Raw genomic sequence first — 12,549 nt, forward strand, 5'->3', positions numbered from 1 at the left:
AGAAATTAATTGTTATAAAGAATCTGAAGCAGTCAAACGAAGTTCTCATTTGCATAATTGAATCAGGAACTGGAAAAGGGGATTAAGTCACCGTATTTCTGAAATCGAGTTAGTGGTTGTATGGCACTCTGTAACGCAATATACATCATTCTGTGGGAAAAGGATGTAGATCCCGTGCATATATACCGATCAGGCAAAACATTATGACCACTGCGCACCGCGACGTTGGATGCCACCTGGTAACGTTGCGGTCACGTGACGCGGTAACCAAAGTATGTAAGAAGAGCAGACACGGACGGGGATCACCCTAGTGAAGATATGGGATGCAAATGGGGAAATCCATTTAGATAAGTGACTTTGACAAACAGCCGATTATTGCTACGCAAAGCCTGTCAATGAGTATATCGAAAACGGCGAAGCTGGTAGAATGTTCAAGTGCTACTGTCGTGAACTCTACGGAAAGAGGTACAAGGATAGTGAAACTCCGACACGGCGCTAAATGGCTGGACCTTCATGACTCTTCACAGAACGAGAGGTTCGGAGGCTTGTCTGCTCTGCCTGTGCATAGACATCTAATGCCACATACACCCATAAATCTACCGACAAGCTGTCGGATCTCTGACACGTGGGCTCAGAGATCTGTTTCCTTCCAAAGATAGACAAAAGATGGACAAACAAGCTATTAAGTAGGTGGTATCTCTGCCGAAAGAGCGCAATGCTGGTGCACACGCAAGTGTTTCGGAGCACACCGTTTGTCGTAAAGTGCTGACCGTGGAGCTCCGCAGCAGACCACCCCTACGTGTTCACATGTTGACCCAACGACATCGTCTGTTACGATTGGAGTGGGCACGGGACCATCGCTATTCGACTGTCGATCAATGGAAACGTGTCGGCTCTTCAGGTGGATAACAGTTTTGCTACACTAGGTCGATGGTCGTCTCCACAAACGCCGTCATCGAGGTGAACGGCGGCTCGAGACGTGCAGCGCGCCACAAACGCAGGCTGGTGGGAGCAGTATTGCGCTATGGGAGACTTTCTCCTGCACTTGCACCGAACTTGTGTTAGTAAACAAAGACATGATTACAGCTGCGAACCACCTGCATCCCCTCATGCTTGATGTCTTCCTTGACGGCGTTGTTATCTTTCAGCAGTGTAATTATTCCTGCCTCGGAACCAGAACCGTGCTACAGTGTTTTGAGGCGCATTATAGCGAGCTCACGCTGGTGTCTCGGAGACCAAGTTTGCCTGATGTACACCCTTTGGAGCCCATATGGGCGCAGTCGGGCGCCATCGCCGCTTCGCAAATCAGCCGCCCGTTATTAACGCGAATTACATGACCTGTGCATAAACATCTAATGTAACATTCATCCACAAATCTACCGACAAGTTGTCGGATCTCTGACACGCGGAATCAGAGATCTATTTCCTTCCAAAGATAGACAAAATATGGACAAACAAGCTATTAAGTAGGTGGTCATAATGTTTTGGCTCATTGGTGTACATAAGGCATTCGTCCCGCGTAAAGTCGATGTCGTCTGAAAACAGGTTGCAAGTCTTTCACAGATTACGCAATATCTATAACTTCAAAAGAGGAAATTCTCGTGAAGGTCAAGCGAAAAGGGATTGTAACGAAGTATTTTCGTTTATAAAGATCTGTACTGACAGTGAAATACGTAGTAAGGAACAGAGTCTTACACTTGTTTTTAGATACTTGCCCCCTACAGAATCGGAATCATTCAGTGGTAAGATTCCTTCTCTCACTTGTAGATATAGGTAGATTCAAATTAATGTCTCATTACTTGCCTGTAAGGGGTCACTCCCACTTCCATCTGACAGACAATTTGGATTAATAAAGAAGATAATCAGGAAATCCGACAGAGTTCACACTTTAAAACAATATGTAGAAATTTTTTTTCAGCACATACTCTAAGATGTATACTGTTACTTCGGTGAACGCAAGTGACATTTCTGACTTCAAAGTCTGCTGGCCTTCCTATTATAACCAGACATGCCTGTCTTTAGAAAGTGTTTCTGAAGATGTACCTAAGGATAGAAAAATCATATTCAGCATCGTATCATTTATATCTTTTGAGTGCCATTTAGGAAACCCAGGAGCTTGCCAGCAGTCCGAAATATCCAACTGTCTTTGCGACCATCATATCCACAAGGACGTGTACCGATTAATGCAAAGAAACTTGAAGACATTAGGAAAGTAATGAAGTACGTTGCAGAAGCTGTTGCTTTAGAATGGCCAACAACCTCGGAGGACACTGAGTAAAATATTACTACGATGTTTAAAGAAACTGCACCACATCAAATAATGTTTAAAAAGTCCACCAAACACATTATACTCAACTGAAACCATTTATTTTTCTAATATGCTAGTTAAAATATGATGTCTGAATGATACCTGAAGTTTAATAAATAATTATTGTGCCTTATTCACTGGAAAAAGGCGTAAGTCCACCAAATAAATTGTGGGAGATACTACACTGTTTGCTTGAAAACACTTATCATTTTTATGCAGTCATTCCACAGTCCCCTATCTTTTAAAAAGCATTCCAGGTTAAAACTGTTAACAAATACTAATAAAAACAGTTTTATCTCATTATCGTGAAAGTAGCTCCAATTGACTTAACTCATTTTTTTACAACTGCCGATTCAATTTAATTCTAAACTGCAATCTTCCACTGACTATCTTTAAGACAATATTAAATTAGTTAATTTATTAGATTAAGCGTCTCATCAGTGTTTTCGGTACTAATTATAAGTGTTGTTTGCAGTAATATTAACCCATTACTAATTTAGCTTACGTCTTTCAACATTATATTGAGGAGTATAATACATGTTACCCTCTCATAATAAAAGAGGTCGTTTGATACCATCTTATGTAATTTTTAATGCATGTAATTTTATTTACTTTTTTATCCCCTCATTGTAATACTTAAATCAGGAACCCCATCGTACACAGGCACTTGTAATTTGTACCAACAACATTGATGACAGCTTTGTATTAATGAGATGGCCAGTGTCCGAAACTGTCCAGGAAATGAATAAATTACACTCCTGGAAATGGAAAAAAGAACACATTGACACCGGTGTGTCAGACCCACCATACTTGCTCCGGACACTGCGAGAGGGCTGTACAAGCAATGATCACACGCACGGCACAGCGGACACACCAGTAACCGCGGTGTTGGCCGTCGAATGGCGCTAGCTGCGCAGCATTTGTGCACCGCCGCCGTCAGTGTCAGCCAGTTTGCCGTGGCATACGGAGCTCCATCGCAGTCTTTAACACTGGTAGCATGCCGCGACAGCGTGGACGTGAACCGTATGTGCAGTTGACGGACTTTGAGCGAGGGCGTATAGTGGGCATGCGGGAGGCCGGGTGGACGTACCGCCGAATTGCTCAACACGTGGGGCGTGAGGTCCTGGGGTATCGGCGAGGACCATTCGCAACCGTCTCCATGAAGCTGGGCTACGGCCCCGCACACCGTTAGGCCGTCTTCCGCTCACGCCCCAACATCGTGCAGCCCGCCTCCAGTGGTGTCGCGACAGGCGTGAATGGAGGGACGAATGGAGACGTGTCGTCTTCAGCGATGAGAGTCGCTTCTGCCTTGGTGCCAATGATGGTCGTATGCGTGTTTGGCGCCGAGCAGGTGAGCGCCACAATCAGGACTGCATACGACCGAGGCACACAGGGCCAACACCCGGCATCATGGTGTGGGGAGCGATCTCCTACACTGGCTACACCACTGGTGATCGTCGAGGGGACACTGAATAGTGCACAGTACATCCAAACCGTCATCGACCCCATCGTTCTACCATTCCTAGACCGGCAAGGGAACTTGCTGTTCCAACAGGACAATGCACGTCCGCATGTATCCCGTGCCACCCAACGTGCTCTAGAAGGTGTAAGTCAACTACCCTGGCCAGCAAGATCTCCGGATCTGTCCCCCATTGAGCATGTTTGGGACTGGATGAAGCGTCGTCTCACGCGGTCTGCACGTCCAGCACGAACGCTGGTCCAACTGAGGCGCCAGGTGGAAATGGCATGGCAAGCCGTTCCACAGGACTACATCCAGCATCTCTACGATCGTCTCCATGGGAGAATAGCAGCCTGCATTGCTGCGAAAGGTGGATATACACTGTACTAGTGCCGACATTGTGCATGCTCTGTTGCCTGTGTCTATGTGCCTGTGGTTCTCTCAGTGTGATCATGTGATGTATCTGACCCCAGGAATGTGTCAATAAAGTTTCCCCTTCCTGGGACAATGAATTCACGGTGTTCTTATTTCAATTTCCAGGAGTGTATTTTGTGGTCAAGACCGACTTACAATTAATTTACGAAGGCTATTGTTTTAACCTCCGATCGGTCGCGGAATAAAAACCTCAGAGAAAACTCTGTGATGCTCTGCACAGAAATGTTGCATATTGTCTCTAGTATGCCCGTCCATGGCGTCATAAGCACTTCTCAGTTCTGAGTGCACCGTGAGCACTTAATGTCTCCAGCCAAGTGTGAAGTGGCTGCTGAAAGGTTTCGCCTGATTTCATGCAGCTCACACAACGTAGCTGTTATGCGTTTCCTTCTTCATGACAATTCTCGACCGCACACTGCAAGCGCGACGAAGACGATCCTGCGCCGTTTTCGACGGGAAGTGTATGATCACCCACCAAACAGCCCGGACATGGTGCCCTGAGATTTTCATCTCTTCGTTCACTTGAACAGTATAAGCCGCACCCCGTAGTATTAATTGATTTAATGCTGATTTCTCTTGCTATAGACTGGCCGGTAGGAAAATTAGGCATGAGACAGATACAAGTAACCAGTTTTGGAGGGCTTACAAGGAACATGCGCCGGTAAGTAATGTTCTGACAGTAAGCCTACAGGGCGTGCCCTATGTGTCCTCCCACAATGTCCTACGATTTATTCCCTTCCAAGATATTCTAACAATAACGCAGAGGTTGTAATATGCGAACACTTTTGTTAGGCACAGTTAATTTATTCCACTTGTAATTCAAGTAACGCGTCCCTATTTATTCTGATTGCATTCACACAACAATTACAGTCACTCATCTGCCACGAGCTTGTATGAGTTTACCGTTACCGATTCTTTGTTGCACGATCGTCACTTAATTATATAACAACTCCCCCGGTACGAAGATAATCCTAAACTTTAAAATTTTCACTTTGCTCACTCACATACACGTTCTACTCGTTTGATGGCTGTGAGACGATTCTCTATATTCTTTCCACAGAATGCTTCATTCTTTTTGCGCGATTGTGGAAGGCGGTCAATCGAGATCTGTTCTGCTGCCATGCCCCGGCACTAATGACTCACATCTTCGCGCCAAACCATCTCCTAGTGCCATCACCAAACGAAAAAAGTGGTCCAACTAAAACATTCATATTTCTTTACCTACTACACGAATATGTAATAAGAATGGGGGTTCCCATTTAAAAAAATCGCTGTTGATATCCGTTTGACCTCTGGCAGCGCCATCTAGCGGGTCAACCATAGCGCCATCTGGTTTCCCCCTTCAAGCTAGACGAGTTTCGTTCTTTGTAGATTTTTCGTTTGACTCTTATTTCGTGAGATATTTGGCCCCGTCATGATCAATGGACCACCCTGTATAAGCAGAGAGTAGATTATTGGGGAATCATCGAACATACATGTCGCAAATTGGAAAATCCACTGACGTAAGAGACTTTGACAAAGGGCAGATTGTTATGGCCCAACACCTGGAAACAAGCAATCGCGTACGGTGAACCTGATCGGAAGTTCGCTTGCCGCTGCACCTGTGGAAAGTGGTTCAAGGACGGTGAAACGAGTAGGCGACAATGAGTTGGGCATCCTCACCTCATCATAGGACATGGATGTCTGAAGCTTCCCCCTCTCTAAAGCAGGATATGCGGAGAACTGTGGCACATCTGACAACAGTTTACAATGCTGGTGCAGCACAAGTGCTTCGGATACACCGTCCAGTGCACATTGTGGAACACGTGGTTCTGCAGCAAACGAATCCTACGTGTTCCCATGTTGGCCCAACGACACCGTTGGAATTAGATCATCGAAATTTCACCGTGGATTGATTGAAACGTATCGCCTTGTCGGATGAATAACGTTTCTTGCTATACAAGGTCTGTGGTTGTGTCAGAACCGACGTCATTCAGGCGAACGTCTGTCCGAGACATGCCACAAACGCACGAGGGTGAGGACAGTGTTATGCCGTGGGGGACAGTCGTCTGGAATTCCAAGGGACCTGTGGTAATCTAATAAAAGTCGACAGTTTTTGACTACGTGAAAATTTCTGCGACCCAGTTACATCCCTTCGTACTTGATACCTTCCCCGATGGCAATGGAATCTAGCGCCACGTTTACCCTGAAACATACCAAGGACTTCTCGCATCTATGCCACTCATAATCGGTACTATATTGTATTCCAGAGTTTACGCTATTAAGGAGACGGCCATAATGTTTTGCCTCATCAGTGTATTTCGAACGCCTTATTCTCCTACCTCAATACAAAAATATTACAGTGGCTGCATATTTGACATGGCGTCATTTCTCGTTCATAACTGATACTTTCATATTACTGCGGATCAGAATATAATTCAGTAGGAATTGTGGTTTGTAAGCCGCTTAGCTTTGTTTCACTCGATAGCGCCCACTGTTTCTTTAAATTTCCAGTTTCTGTCTTCAGCTATCATCTACAGTTCCCTCTAGTACCATCTCAACACATGTTTAAGCATTCTGTCCATTCTTCTTGTCAGTGTTTTCCATTTGTTCCTTTCTTCGTCTGTTCTGCGGAGAACCTCGGCACTTCTTATCAGTCCACCTCACTTTCAACATTCCAGTGTAGCACAACATCTCGAACGCCTCGATTCTCTTCTGTTCCCGTTTTACCACTGTCTATCATTCACTATCAAACAAGTCTGTGCTCCAAACGTACATTCCCAAATTAAGGTCTACGTTTGATACCAGTAGATTTCTCTTGGCCAGGAACGCCCTCTCTGTCTGTGCTAGTCTGCTTCTTATATCCTCCCTGCTTCGTCCGTCATGGGTTATTTTGCTTGCGAGGTAGCAGAATTGCTTAATTTCGTCCTCTTCGTGACCACCAACTTTCACGTTAAGTTTCTCACTATTTGCATTTCTGCTGATTCTCATTACTTTTGTCTTTCTCCGGTTTAGTCTAAATCCATATTCTGTACTCATCAGATTGTTCACTCCATTCAACAGACACTGTAATTCTTCTTCACTTTCACTGAGGATAGCAATGCCATCAGTGTATCTTATCAATGACATCCTTTAACCCTGAATTTTAATCCTGCTCTTCACCTTTCTTTTATTTCTGTCATTGCTTCTTCGAGGTATAGATTGAACAGTAGCGGCGAAACACTACATCCCTGTCTCACACCATTTTTAATCCGAGCAGTTCGTTCTTGGTCTTCCATTCTTATTGTTCTCTTATATATGGTACATATTTTACATATTGTATATCATGTGTCTTTCCTTGTACCTTACTCCTATTTTTCTCAGAATTTCTAACAACTTGCACCATTTCACTTTGTCAAACGCTTTTTCTACATGTACAAATTGTAGGAACGAATCTTTTCTTCAATCTTACTTTCATTAACAAGAGCAAAGTCAAAACTGCTTCTCTGGTAGCTTTACTTTTCCTATAGCCAAACTGATCGTCATCTAAAAGATCTTCAGTTTTCTTTTCCATTCTTCTGTATATTATTATTGTCAGCACCATGAATGCATAAGAAGTTAACCCAACTATGTGATAGTTTTCGCACCCATCTGCCTTTGCTATCTTCAGAACTGTGTACATGGTATTTTTCCCGAAAATCTGTAGGTACATCGCCAGTCTCGTGGATTCTACACACTAACTTGAACAGCAGCTTGGTTGCCATTTCCCACAATTCAGTTGGAATGTTATTTCTCCTTTGTCTTCCCTCCCAAGGCTTTTTTTATGTTCTGACTCTATGTCTCATCTATCGACTCCAGTTTCTCATGTCAGGCAGTGAGACAAGTCTTCCTCCTCGTAGATGCCTTCAGTGTACTCTCCTCTCTCCATCTACCTTCTTTTTACTCTGACTTCAGTAATAGAATTATCATTGCACTCTTAATGTTACCACCCTTAGTTTGAATTGTATCGAAGGTTATTTTCACTTTTCGCCTTGCTGAGTTGAGAACTTCCGACGATCAGTTATTTTTCGATTTCTTCACATCTTCCTTGCAGTATTTCGCCTTGGCTGCCCTGCACTTCCTGTTTATTTCATTCCTAAGTCATTCATATTGCTGTATTCCTTTCTTGCCCTGAACATTATTATACTTCCTCCATGCGTCGGTCAGATGAAGCATTTCTTTTCTTACACAAGGTTCCTTCGGAGTTACCTTCCTTGTATCTATGTCTGACCGTACCACATCTGTGACTGCCATTTTTAATTATATCACTCCTCTTCAAGTTACCTGCCTACTGTTATTCTTCTTATCACCATATCCACATCCTTAGCGCACTTCAAACGCGTCTCATCAATCCTCAGTACTTCAGTATCAGTTCCTTCCGCACTGTATCTTCTGTGCGATTCTCTTAAACTTATGTCAACTCTTCATCATTACTAAATTATGATCCGGGTCTATATCTACTCCTGGGTAGTCCTTACACTACTATGTCTGGTTTGAGAATCTCTGTCTGAGCATGATGTAATCCAGTTGCGATCTTCCAGTGTCTATGGGTCTTTCCCAAATATACGTCCTCCTCTATGATCATTGAACAGCATATTAGCTCTTACCATCTCAAATTTATTGCAGAACTCATTTTGTCTTTCTTCTCTCTCATCCTACTGTCTAGACCATATTCTCCAGTAACCCTCTTTTCTATTCCTTCCCCTATGACCACCTTCTAATCCCCCATGATTATATTCATCTCCATTTAGGTGCTGAAATACTAGTTCAACATCGTCATTTACTTTCTCTATCTCTTCATCTTCAGCTTGCCACTATATCTACTAGGGCTATTCGGAAAGTAAGGTCCGATCGGGCGCAAAATGGAAACCGTACTGAAAATCCGATAAAACTTTGCACATATGGATTGGGCGGCGTTTCCAATATGCCCGATGATTTTATCACATCACTGTTTACAGTTCTGAACGCACAGCGAACACGTAAAGATATGTAGGAAATAGCGTCTCTCGCCAAGCATGAGGGCCTGGCAAGAGAGTATGCTTGATGTCATGCAGCAGCCCACATAATCATGCATTTCCTTCGTCATGACAACTCTCGGCCGGACTCCACAGGGGCGATGAAAATGCTGCTACAGTATTTTTTGTAAATTTGTGGTAAGCCCTTAAGGGACCAAACTGCTGAGGTCATCGGCCCCTAAGCTTACGCACTATTTAATCTAACTTAAACTAACTTACGCTAAGAACAGCACACACACACCCATGCCCCAGCGAGGAGTCGAACCTCCGACGGGGCGGAACCGCGCGGACCGTGACAAGGCGCCATAGACCGCGCGGCTACCCCGCACGGCGCTCCTGCAGCGTTCTCGATGGGAAGTGTCTGATGACCCACAATACAGGCCGTAATTGGCTCCCTCTTAGTTTCATCTCTGCTCACATGAACCGCTGGCACAGATAACGAGCCATAGACCAGCACAGAGAACTGGTGGAAAGCACAGGCGGCTTCCTTCTATGACGACGGTATTGGAAATTTGGTACAACGGTACGACAAATTTCTAAGTCGTAGCAGAGACTATATAGAAATGTAGCTGATAGGTGTAGCTGACTGTTCCAAATAAAACATTTTTGATTTTCACTGTGGTTTCCATTTCGCGACCAATCGGAACTTACTTTCCAAATAGTGGTTGTAAATTGAGCTTTTGTATTTCCCTTTTCAGAATTTCTAACTTTCCTACTACGTTAACATTTCTGGCATTCCATGTACCAGGTCGTAGAATGTTACCTTTCCGTTGATTATTCCATCCTTTTCTCATTGTCATCTCCCCCTAGGCAGTCCCCTCCCGAATGAGAGTCTTATTAGGAATCTTTTGCCAATGGAGACATCATCATGGCACTTTTTCAATTGCAGATCATTTGTCCTGAGGATACACATTATTTGTCTTTAAAGTAGTAATTTCCATTGCCTTATGCATCCTCATGCCGTTGATCATTGATGATTCTTCCGAGCTTTGTGGCTGTTTCCCACCCCAAGGGCAAGAGAGTGCCCTGAACATCTGTCCGCTCCTCTTTGAAAAGGCCGTTGGAGGAACTAGAGTGATTTCTTATGCCGGACTTCACCCGCTATTGCTAATGACTTTTATTCATAATTTAAGCAACGGGTTCGAAGAATCTGAGAGTGGCTCTATGAGCCCTCCGCCTAACACTTAAGAATGTATTGTAATCACGTAGAGGTGTGCCTTTAGCGAGAAGATCCACTTGCAATCCGTTACACGCTCACGTTTGGTGCCGAAAGGGTGGCCTATCTAGCAGGCGTTCGCTCTATCGAAGGCCTGTAGTGCCATTGGATGACATTTCTGAAATAGCGCTCATCCTCAGTTAGTTTTTGAAAACACCACCTACGATCACATGAAGTTTGTCAGTTCATTATGTATTGGTGAGGAAAGCGCCCTCTTGCTGCTCCTGCGCTTCCTAAAAGACGCCAGTTGGATCTGTTGTGATTAACTGGCCTGCCATTCCCACACCTATGACTTAACAAACCACTGTATGGCACCCGACGATGGAGCTAAAATTCACCGAAAGTAGTCATCCAATGAAATATCATTCACAACTGAAGTGGATTTACAATGGAACCCTTTGTTCTGTGAGTAATCCTTACCAGAAATTGGGGCAGACTACACATAATTGTGCTGAGACAACCAGGGAAGATGAAATTGCCAATGGCAAGAGCCCTAAAAGGATATAAAGTTGACTAATGAGGTTTAAAATAAGTAAAATATAGTACTGAGGTGCTGAAGCCGTTGAATATCGGTAACGTATCATAGACCCACTCTATTTTTCAACAGTTCACTCTCAAACAGTACATGCTAAAAGTGGACACATAAATCTTGCGGCGCGAGCTCTGCTTGCGCCGCCCCTCCTACGTTACCATCCATCATGCCAATTCCCGCACCTTCTACCCCTCTGCCGGTGTGCCCCAGGGCTCTGTCCTCTCCCCTCTCCTCTACCTCCTGTACACGGCCGATATGCCCCAACCCCCTCCCCCCCCCTCCAGTGCACCTCTTGCAATATGCTGATGACACCGCATTCCTCGCCCTCGCTCCTACCCTCCAACGGTCCCAACGCCTTCTCCAGAATCACCTTGACCTTTTTTCTGCATGGTGTAACCAATGGCTCCTGAAACTAAATCCTTCCAAGACCCAGGCAATCATCGTAGGTCGTACCACTCGCTCCTTCCGGCTCCTGGATTTCTCCCTTACTGTCTGCGCACGTCCTGTCCGTCTCACCCCCACCCTCACCTACCTTGGCCTCACCATTGACCGTCACCTCACCTGGATCCCTCATCTCCGATCCATCCAATCCAAAGCCCACAACCGCCTCCGCCTCCTCAAACTCCTCTCTGGCCGGACATGGGGGTTGCACCCCTCCACCATCCTCCACACCTACAAATCCTTAATCCGTCCCATCCTCTGTTATGCCAGTCCTGCCTGGATATCTGCCCCCCCCAAATTCTATCAGTCCCTCCAGATCCTTGAGCGTCATGCACTCCGCCTCGCCTTCCGTATCCGCCTCCCGTCCCCCACGCGGATCCTCTATGATCTCATTCCTTTCCCCCATCTGCTCCTCTTCCTCGAACATATCCGCATCCTCTACACCTCCCGCCGTCTTGAACCCCCTCACCCCCTGGTTGCTCCTCTCCTCTCCCATCCTTGCCCCCTGCCACGTCTTCACCGTTGTGTCCCCCCTACCCTCCATCTCTACACCCTCCATCTCCTTTCCCAAGGTGGCTTCCATCAGCTCCCCCTCCCGGATGATGCCCTCTCTCCCTCCATTTATCCTTCCTATCAACTCTGATCCTCCCTCCCCCTCCTTTCCTCTGTCCTTTCCCTGGGCTCCCTCTTCCCCCCCCCCCCTTCCGTCCTGTTTCCTCCCCACTACGGCTCTCCCTACCTCCCTTCTCCCCCCCAGTCCTTTTGTATTCCCCTCCTCTACCTACCCCCCTCCCTGTTGCGTCTGCCCCCTACCCCTCTTATGGGTCCTCATCCTCCATCAGCTCCTTTCCCGGTTCCCCCCCCCCCCCTTCGCTTTTACTCTCCTTTCCCCCCTTTTGTTTTCCCATCTCCTGTCCAGTTTCCCCCCACCTGCTCTCGACTGTGGTGTCACCTTTGCCGACTTTTTCGTGCTGTGTTCTAGTGCCTATTCAGTGTTGTGTTGCGAACAGAAACCATGCTGTCGCTGGGTGTGAATTTTATATACTTTGCGAACAGAATCCAGACTGTCGCCGTGTTTTTTTTTTTTTTTTTTTTAACTGTCTATTGTTTTCCCTGTCTGCTCCGTATGTATTTTTATTCGCTTCATCA

At 45.5% G+C, this 12,549-nt stretch overlaps 1 protein-coding gene across 1 annotated transcript in view; it reads left to right on the forward strand.

The window, feature by feature from the left end:
• Positions 1-12,549, forward strand: part of LOC126474174 (dual oxidase) — a 547,064-nt gene that overhangs the window by 443,773 nt on the left and 90,742 nt on the right. The gene's annotated exons all lie outside the window — the stretch shown is intronic.

The sequence above is a fragment of the Schistocerca serialis genome, chromosome 4, assembly GCF_023864345.2.
Source record: "Schistocerca serialis cubense isolate TAMUIC-IGC-003099 chromosome 4, iqSchSeri2.2, whole genome shotgun sequence".
Lineage (NCBI taxonomy): Eukaryota > Metazoa > Arthropoda > Insecta > Orthoptera > Acrididae > Schistocerca > Schistocerca serialis.